Source organism: Diospyros lotus, chromosome 12 (assembly GCF_014633365.1).
Source record: "Diospyros lotus cultivar Yz01 chromosome 12, ASM1463336v1, whole genome shotgun sequence".
In the NCBI taxonomy this organism is placed as follows: Eukaryota; Viridiplantae; Streptophyta; class Magnoliopsida; order Ericales; family Ebenaceae; genus Diospyros; species Diospyros lotus.
In genome coordinates, this window is record NC_068349.1 from 37,955,130 (window position 1) to 37,965,149 (window position 10,020).

Genomic DNA, 10,020 nt, shown 5'->3' on the forward strand with positions numbered 1-10,020 from the left:
ACCAAACTCGGTGACCAAGTTTTGTTGTCCACTAAAGTAGATTTTATTTATTTTATTTTTTCTATAAATTAGCGGGTTTCATTAGCACTAAAATGATGTATTTTTACAATTCTCAGGTTAATTGAATGTATAAATCACAATAAACAATAATATTTTTAATTTGGTGTGTGTGGTCATATCAAAATAACCAATGCATGATCAAATGTTCTAACTACTAACAACACCAAGATAATATAATGATAATAATAATAATAAATTTATCAAAAAATAAAAGTATAATTTTTAAACAATAATTTCTTTTTGAAACAATTGTGTAACTCGAAAAAAATCAATAGATAAAAAAATAAATAAAATCGGGTTTAGTGGGCAACATAACCTAGTGACTAGTTTTGGTTGCCCACCAAACCCAGTGATTGGGTTTTGTTGCCCACTAAACTCGATTTTATTTATTTATTTCTATAAATTAATGGGTTTTATTAACATTAAAATGATATCTTTTTACTATTCTCAAGTTCATTGAATGTATAAATCACAACAAACAATAATATCTTTGACTTGGTGTGTGTGGCCAAAATCAACACAACCAATGTATAATCAAGTGTTCTAATTACTAACAACACCAACATGATGTAATGATAATAATAATAAATTTATCTAAAAATAAAAGTGTAAATATTTAAACAATAATATCTTTTTGGGACTATCGCGTAACTTGAAAAAAAATGAATAGACAAAAAAAAAAATCTAAAATTTAAAATCGGGTTTAATGGGCAACAAAACTCGGGGTTTTGTTAACCACTAAATTTGGTTTTAAATTTTTTTATTTCTTTAATTTTTCTATAAATTAATGGGTTGCATTAGCACTAAAATGGTGTCTTTTGACGTAATGATAATAATAATAAATTTTTCTAAAAATAAAAGTGTAGCTTTTATCGTGTAACTTGAAATCGAGTTTAGTGGATAACAAAACTCAGTCACCAAGTTTGGTTTCTTTTTTCTCAATTTTTTTTATTTTTTCTATAAATTAATGAATTCAATTAGCACTAAAATGATGTCTTTTGATGTAATATTAATATATTAAATTTATCCAAAATTAAAAATATAATTTTTAAACAATAATCTCTTTTTGGAACTATCACATAACTTGAAAAAAATCAATGGACAAAAAAAAAAAAAAAAGACTAAAATATAAAATCAAGTTTAGTGGGCAACAAAACACCGGGTTTGGTGGGTTGAGGTTTGTTGGAATTTGGGTTTAGTGTTTTCAATTTGTGAAGGCTATTTTGATCTTTTAATATTTTCATTTTTAATTTAAATTTTTAAATAAAGAGTGAATCTGACAGATTAAATAGTGGGGTATAAGTGGTAAAGTGGGTATAGCATGCAATTAATTTGTTTGGGAATTATAAAAATGATTTTTTTTTCAAAAAAGGGGTTAGAAACAAATTTTCTATTTGGTGGTTGGTTAGTTTATGCAATTTCTACTATTTTTATATCATATAAAATGTGATATTCTTATTTTTATATTACATTTAATGAAGGAGTATTATATTATTAAAAATAAAATAATATTTATTTTTAAATCAAACCAAGTTTAGAGGAGTGTATCAATATTTTTTTTAAAATCATACACACTCATTTAAAATATAAAGCAAAACTATCGATTATATTAGACAATTTATCAACTGTCTTGTGTTTTAGAAATTGGGTTGATGAATTGAACAAAAACGATTTACCTTTTTGTCAAAAGAGTCAACCAATTTTAACTTTAGAACAAAAGAGTCAACAGTTCTTGAGAATTATTGATAAGGAATTTTCACTATTTATAATTTTTATGTAAATTCAAAAAATATCATTCGTCACTGTAACATGTTGAAAGTTTCTCAAAATTGTCAACCTATTTGATAAAACAATCAATCGTTTTCATGAAATTATTGATAGATTGCAAAATCTATCGACTAAATTTTTAAAGAAGTCGATCATTTTTCTAAAGATGCCAAAAGTTTGCCTTGAGCTATAAAATTATTGATGGAATTATTCAACCGATTTGAAAAACTACCATAGATTCTACCCTATTTTAAGCAAAACCAAAATATAATCCATGAACACAATAAATAAAAAATTAATACATAAACTCTCTGCATATATTTGCGACATTGATCTCTTCCATCCTTTATTTTTCTCTTCAACTTCAAAATCTTTAAATATTTTCTAGGGTCGCCTCCATCTCTCATCCTGAATCTCATTCCTTAATTTTCTTCATTTGCATTTTTCAGAGTTCTTATGTCAAACCTTAACTCATTTATCACTTCCACACACCTCACTGTAAACTCAAAATTATGTCACTCAAAAAATCAACAATCAATTAGTTGAAAAGAAAAAAAATCAAAAATAAAATCAAGTAATTTTATTTACATAAACTTTTTATTAAACTATCTTATTAAATAAAAAATAATAATAATATTTTTACAAACAAATACCTTACAAGAGTAGAATCTATTAGACCGAGAGGTGCTATGGCATACATCAAGAGGAGGAGTGGATTGGTTATTTTTAAAAACTCAATAGGACTTGAAATCTTTTTGACCCAATTGAGATTTTAGTGATTTAAAACATTAAACATATGAAATGACAAATATAAAGCTCAATGAATGTAAAAGCAAGAATGATAAATGACACAAAGAATTTATAGTGGTTCGGCTTAAACCAAGCCTAATCCACTACCTTAGCTCCTACTAAGGATTTTAAACCAATTCACTAAAATCTTCTACTTACACAAGTAGGCCCTCTAGCTACACAAGCTAGAAAATACAACCTCCTACTTAAACCAAATAGGCCCTCTAGTTACACAAGTTAGGAAATACAAGAAGTGTAATAAAGAAAAGATCTAAGAGATAAATCTCTTAGTTACAATGATCTCTCAAAAATAAAGTACAAGGCTTGAATAAGATATTACAAATGATAATCGAAACCTTTTTGGAGAGAAAAATTAAAGCACAGTCGATGTAAATAGAGACGAGTACAAATGTAAGCTTAATTCATTCATTCACGTCCATTCGTTTACTCTTGATCATCCTTGAGTTGTATTTATAGACTTCCCAAAAGTTTTGCTCGAAACTAGCCGTTTATGATCGTTGAAATTTGAAAAATTAGCCGTTGGAAGCTTTCTGCGAAAAGAGATAGTCGACAGAAGATAATGGGTTAGTCGACTATATCTTCAAATAAAACTAGGCATAGTCGACAGACAAGAAAGTATAGTCAACTATCTTCTAACACAAATTACTCATAGTCGACAAACACATTCACATAGTCGACAGATACAAAAATATGAAGAAGATTTTGAAAATCATATACAAATATAATTGACAGAATAAAAACCATAGTCAACTATCCTTACATGATATTCGACAGCATGAAAAATAGTCGACAGAAGCCATATATAGTTGACAGATTATACAAGTATAGTCGACAGCACTAAACCACACAGTCGATTATCCATTTTGAAAAAAATGAAAACTTAACTGATAACATGTAGAAGCACACTTGATTGATACAAAACATCATAACATATTTACATTTCTTTAGTTTAAGTAAATGTCCTCATTTTGTTTAATTTATATTTTATCTTTTATTTACTTTAATATATAAATATAAATAAGAAAGTATCCCCATTGGATTCAATAAAAATATCTAAAAAATCAAAATCTATAAGAATAAGAAAGTAGCTTAAAATTTTGTGATTTTACCACCTCCAAGATATACACTTTCTATTTCTTGAAAAATTTTCTAAAAATCATTTTATCACTAATGAATGTTAGCTATTGAAATACTGGGAGTTAGTTTTCTAAAAAGAAAACATTTTCATATATATCCTTATAAGGTGCTAACCTTCCAGACTTAGAAAAATATGACTTTGAAATTTCGATACTTGAAATTCATTTGATTTTCATTCTCACAAAGTAATACTTGATATTGAAATTGATTTATGTTAAAAACCACAATCTTGATTCATAATTTAGGGATTAAATAAAATATTATTTTTCATCTTCAAAACTAAGTATACAAAAATAAAACAACAGAATCTTCTGTCTAGATTACTGATACTCCAAGATACCCATCTTGGTGCCTACATATCACAATGACAATACCTAACACGTCCCACGTAGTTGAAATCAGGCTAATTGCTATTCCGATGTGATTGTGATGCAGTGAAAGCACTTGAACCTGATCTCAGTAGTATGTCCATCGATTATGTGATCTTTGATTTTTAATGAAAAGTAATAAAAGTTAGAATTTTGTATTGGGTGGAAGATGATAGACGTTAAGACTTTTCTTTTCTTTCATTTTATTTTTTTTAGGTAGTATTTGTTAAGTAAGATATATACTAAAAAAGATAATATATGGAAAGCATTTCAAACTTTTGTCCTTTCCAATTCATTTGTTAAATTTATTTGGAGACACTTGAAAAAGAAAGTCATGTGACTTTTTTTTTTTTTTAATTTTTTCAGATATACTTATCTCTCTCATTCAAGATAAGTATATTTTGATCCTTACACATAAAAAAAAAATAACATTTGTATCTTTTAATATATTTCAAAAAATTTAATAAATAGTTTGATAAAAATTTTAAATACTTTACAATCTTATATTGACAATTCTATATACTGGTATGAAAAATATTTTAATATTATTTTAATATAATTTTATTTTATTTATTTTAATAAACATTATTTTGAAGTTGGTTACGTGTGTAAATCACACATAAGAGCATACAAGAAATTAGATTTATTTGATTCAAATATATATGACACATCAATATATTTGATTCAAAAGTTGAGGGAAAGATTTAAATAATTTTTTTTATAAAATACGACACATCAATATATATAAACATTGTAATAGAGTGTTTAAAGAACACTCTTAAAAAAATCCGGTTTCCACGTGAAGCAGACAAGACGACGAAAACCCTGGGGGAGTAGCAATCACGTGAATCCATCAATTTAGCTTCTGTAATCTTTCTTAATTCACACCACGTGGCCGCGGCTAAACCCAAAAGCCATCCCCACAGCCACTGCATCTTTCTTAATTCACACGTGTCTTTTTATATGATTTTATTTAAATGAATAAAATTATATATTTTTTTTCAATTTATATCATTCAAAAATTAAAATTATCACAAAAAAATTATAATAAAATATATTAAATTAACTTATAAATACAAATACATAAGTATAATTGAAATAATAAAAAATTAAAAAAAAACGTAAAAAGATCAAAGACAAAAATCTATATCTTTAATTTAGTTTAAATACATTATGATATAACTCTATTAAGATAAAAATATGATAAAAGTAAAAGGGTAAATCACCCAAAAAAAAATCTAACTTATTCCTTATTTTTAATTTTTCATCATAAATTTATGTGAATGTTGTTTCGATCTAGACTCAATTTTTAATTTAGGTTCAATCTTACATCTCTTATTATAATATATTTATTGTTAATTATTGACATGACATGTTATATTAGATAATTTGAACGATAAGATAAAATAAAAACTTCCCACTTAAAAGGATGAAAATTTTGTAACTTAACGACAGAATAGTCTACATTTAAATATGAAAAATTTATTTGTCAAATAAAATTTTAAATTTAATTTAAAATATTTTATGAATTTAATATTTTAGTAATAGAATAATTCAGCCGCTAAAATTTATAATTTTAATTTTTTTAATTTTAGTGATAGAAGAATTATATGGTTAAAAGATTTAAATTTTAATTTAAATTTATTCTCATTTAGCGATGAATTTGTTCTCTTACTAAATAAATTTAAATATAATATATTTAAATATATTTATGTAATATTTTCTCATTTACTCACTAAATATAAAATAAGCATGAAACAATATTATTTAGTGTCGTTAATTTTTGACAAAAGCTGTCAAGAAGAAACCCGGCCCCCAAGTGTCTCTGTTTTTGCTTTCCCAGTAGCCGCCAAATGCCTCCATTATAAATGCAGGCAAGCCCTCTACAGCACACCGCATCCCAATCCCAATCCCATCCCATCCCAACTTAATTCCCTCTTCGCTACAGAAAGCAAAGCAGCCAAGAGATCATGGGCCGAGCAGCGCCTCACATAGCTGTCGTTCCATCGCCGGGGCTCAGTCACTTAATCTCTCTCGGCGAGTTCTCCCGGCGACTTGTCTGCCGCTTCAACTTCTCCGTCACCATCATCGTTCCAACCAACGGCCCCTCCTCCAGAGCCGAGTCCGCTTTCCTCGACGCTCTCCCTTCCTCCATTTCTCACCTTCTTCTACCCGCTGTTAGCTTGGCGGACTCTTGCCGCCCACCGACGAGCTCGAGACCAGAATCTCCGTCACCATGGCTCGCTCGCTCCCTTTCCTTTACGATGCGCTGAAGGCGCTGGTAGCCACCACCCAGCTCGCCGCTCTGGTGGTCGACGTCTTTGGCGCCGACACGTTCGACATGGCCAGAGAATTCAACGTTCCTCCCTACATCTACTTCTTGTCCACTGCCATGTCTTTGTCTCTTATGTTTCACTTGCATACACTCGACTCAACTGTTTCTTGCGAGTATGGCGAGCTGACAGACCCGGTTCGAATCCCGGGTTGCATTCCGATCCATGGAAAAGACCTTTTCTACTCGATTCAGGATCGGAAGAGCGAAGCCTACAAATGGTATCTTCACCACGCCGAGCGGTACGCCATGGCCGAGGGTATCATAATCAACACCTCCACGGCCTTGGAGCCTGGCCCGATCAAGGCCTTGCAGCAACCCGGAAAGCCAAGGCTTTATCCGGTTGGACCCATCATCCCCATGGAAGTCGACCCGCCCACAGGCCCGAACGAGTGCTTGGACTGGCTCGATGATCAGCCGATTGGGTCAGTGCTGTTTGTTTCATTCGGGTCCGGCGGAAGACTCTCATGAACAGATCACTGAGTTAGCACTCGGTCTTGAACTCAGTGAGCAGAGGTTTCCTTGGGTGGCAAAACCGCCGGATAATACCGCCGAAGGTGGGTATTTCGCCGTTGACACCCGGAACCGAGCGTTGTCTTTCTTGCCGGAAGGATTCGTCGAAGGAACCAAAGGCCGGAGCCTAGTGATCACCAGTTGGGCGCCGCAAATCCAAGTTCTAAGACACGAATCAACAGGCGGGTTCTTGACCCACTGCGGCTGGAACTCTATTCTGGAGAACATACTGCACGGCAACGGCGTGCCGTTCCTCGCTTGGCCGCTCTTCACCGAGCAAAACATGAACGCCGCGCTGGTGGATGGTCGTCTGAAAGTCGCTCTGAGGCCGGCGGCCGGCAAGGACGGGGTGGTGCGGCGTGACGAGATTGCGAGGGTTGTGAAGGATCTGATGGTCGGGGAAGAAGCCAAGGTCTTCCGGGTGAGAATGAAGAAGCTGAAGAGCTCGGCTCTGAAGAGCTTGAGTGAAGATGGTGATTCTGCCACAGCACTGTGCGAGATCGCCGACAAGTGGATGAACCAGTGCTAGAAGACAGCAATTGATTAATTTTAATTAATTAATTAATTAATTAAAACTGGCTTCCAAAAGATGAAGTGATCGCTAGCCATGCATGCATGCACGCGTGCATTGTGATTGTTTTCTTCTTTTGTTTACTGTTCGTAATTAATTTGTCTGTCTCTAATTAATAATTGCTGTTATCACTAAGCTGCAGCCAACAGATTCACTTGTTTTTAGTAAAACCAGTAAAAATGTCTATATATCATTGATTTTTATTATTAATAATCTTGTATAAAGTTGTGTTATGATTAATTAATTATAAGAGTTACTCAATTTCTAATAATCTTCTTTCTAATGCCCCCACTTCTATTATTGATCGGAAGGAATGCAATGAGAGTGTGTCTGAGATCTTTGAGAATATTTCTGAATCATATATTTGTCATCTCTTCATCTTTTGGAATAATAAATTATTAAACATGTCGAATGTCTAAATTCTTGCAAGGCTGGTGAACCTTTTGTCATCGTTTGCAAGGCTGGTGAACCTTTTGTCACCGTTTGTTAATAGGACATCATTTGTTAGAGTGCAATTTTGTTCACCCTCTTTAACGGGCTATTGCTTTTTTCACCCTCATAGTCACAGTTGATGTTCACCCCGTTAAAGGGGGTGAACAAAATCGCACTCATTTGTTAGTCGCGTGATATAATTTTTGACGATTAAATTAGTAGTTAGTTAGAAGGTGTTATGGGTATTTCTTGTATTATTTTTTATGGGTTGGATTTGATCCAGCAGGTCGGCCCAATCGCCTGAAGGCCAATGGGTTCGAGCTCATTAGAACAAGTTTACACGTCGTTGAAACTCGAATTCAAATCGCGGAACCAAACGAGCTCCCAGCAAGACTTCTAGAAAGCTCTTAGTGATATACCCAACGAGCTCCTAACGATACTTCTAGCTCGCTGGCCTAATCGTTCAGTACGCTGGCTTAATCTTTTAACTCGCATAACAACATTGATACTAAAAAACCAGAGGAAGGGACCCACTTACTTTATGTGAGGCAAGTCAGATCCCTAATAATACGGAGCCCACTCCCAATTTTATGGAATTGATAAGGACATTTTGTCCCCATGATATCATTTTTTCACTCTTGGATTTTATGTAATTGTAAACACTCCTTACTACAAATAGAGATCAAAAACACCACTAAAAAAAAAAAAGAAGAAGAAAAAGAATGACATACTGTTACTCTGTTGGAATACCCAAAAAATAGTCGTGGAGTAGATATCGTTCTGCTCGAACCACGTAAAATTTCTCGGCGTACCATTTATCTTTGCTTCTACTTTGTTCTTCCTCCTTGTGTTTGGGTTTATTCTCTCATTGCGGGCCTACGAATTATGATCGGCTAATTCTGAACATCGACATTTTGGCACTAGAGGAAGGGGCCCGCTTTGACCGCTAGCCATGGCAAGAGGAAGGAACACACAAAGCTCTGATGCCGTGGTCGATTTGCCATAAAATCACTGTGATCAACTGCTGGATGTTCCATTAGTTGGAGGACCCGTTGTTTCTGCAGCTGGTGCCCTTTTTCCACCGTCGGCATGCCCCCACGGGTTCCGGTCCAACTTGTTGCTCATACCACTGAGATGGAGATGATTCAGGCCTGGCAACAACGCTAAGAGGCGTTAGAGAATACAATTATGCAGCTTGCTGACGCGGCTAGGGTCCTGGTCCAAGCTCAGGCATAGGTTCTCCAAAAAACGTCAGAAATCCCTTCACATCGGAGGATTCGCCAGCTGCGGGAAGAGAGACCTCTACCATGTGAGGAGGATATCGAAGACAACTATCCACCCCCAAATCATCATTACCCAGAACGGGAGAGAAACAAACGATAACATGCCCAGCCATCTGGGGACCCGGATTCAACCGTTGAGGAGTTGTGTCAAAGAGTTTGATAGTTGGAGGCGCAACAAGTGGTTCGCGGCTAGAATAATGGCCGTGGGGACAGGACGCCATTCATTAGGAAAATTGAGCTCGAATCTCTCCTTTGTAGGTTCAAAGTCCCGAGTATGCCGTTGTATAATGCAGACCACTAGCTCGCTGGTCAAATGTCGCGTCTTCCCAGTGACCTTGGGCGATATTCCCTGCGCCTAGTTCAGGGGCCTACCACCTCGCAGTATCAACAGTTGGGAGGAGTGCCAATGGAGGTTTCTTAATCATATAGGGCATTGAGAATGCAACTCACCCCGCCATGTCACCTTGCCACAATGTTCTAGAGGACAAATGAATCATTGAATGACTACATTGTCAGGTTCAGGCGCAAGGTGAGCAATATCGAAGATCCCTCCGATGAAAGTGTCCTGATTGCGATCTCAACAGGCCTCCGTAAGGAGGGAAAGCTCTGTGAGAGCATCTATAGGATCCTCGTTAAAGATTTGGGGAAATTTTATGAATGAGCTGCTAAGGAGATCTGATGGGAAGAGGCTTTTGGCTCGAAGAAGCCCGTTGGACAGAAAGAAGAGGCTAGGAGCTCCAACCAGAA

The 10,020-nt window shown here is 34.3% G+C and overlaps 1 pseudogene; it reads left to right on the forward strand.

The window, feature by feature from the left end:
* Window positions 1-6,064: 6,064 nt before the first annotated feature.
* LOC127787282 (hydroquinone glucosyltransferase-like) lies at window positions 6,065-7,680 on the forward strand (annotated as a pseudogene).
* The last annotated feature ends 2,340 nt before the right edge of the window (window positions 7,681-10,020 follow it).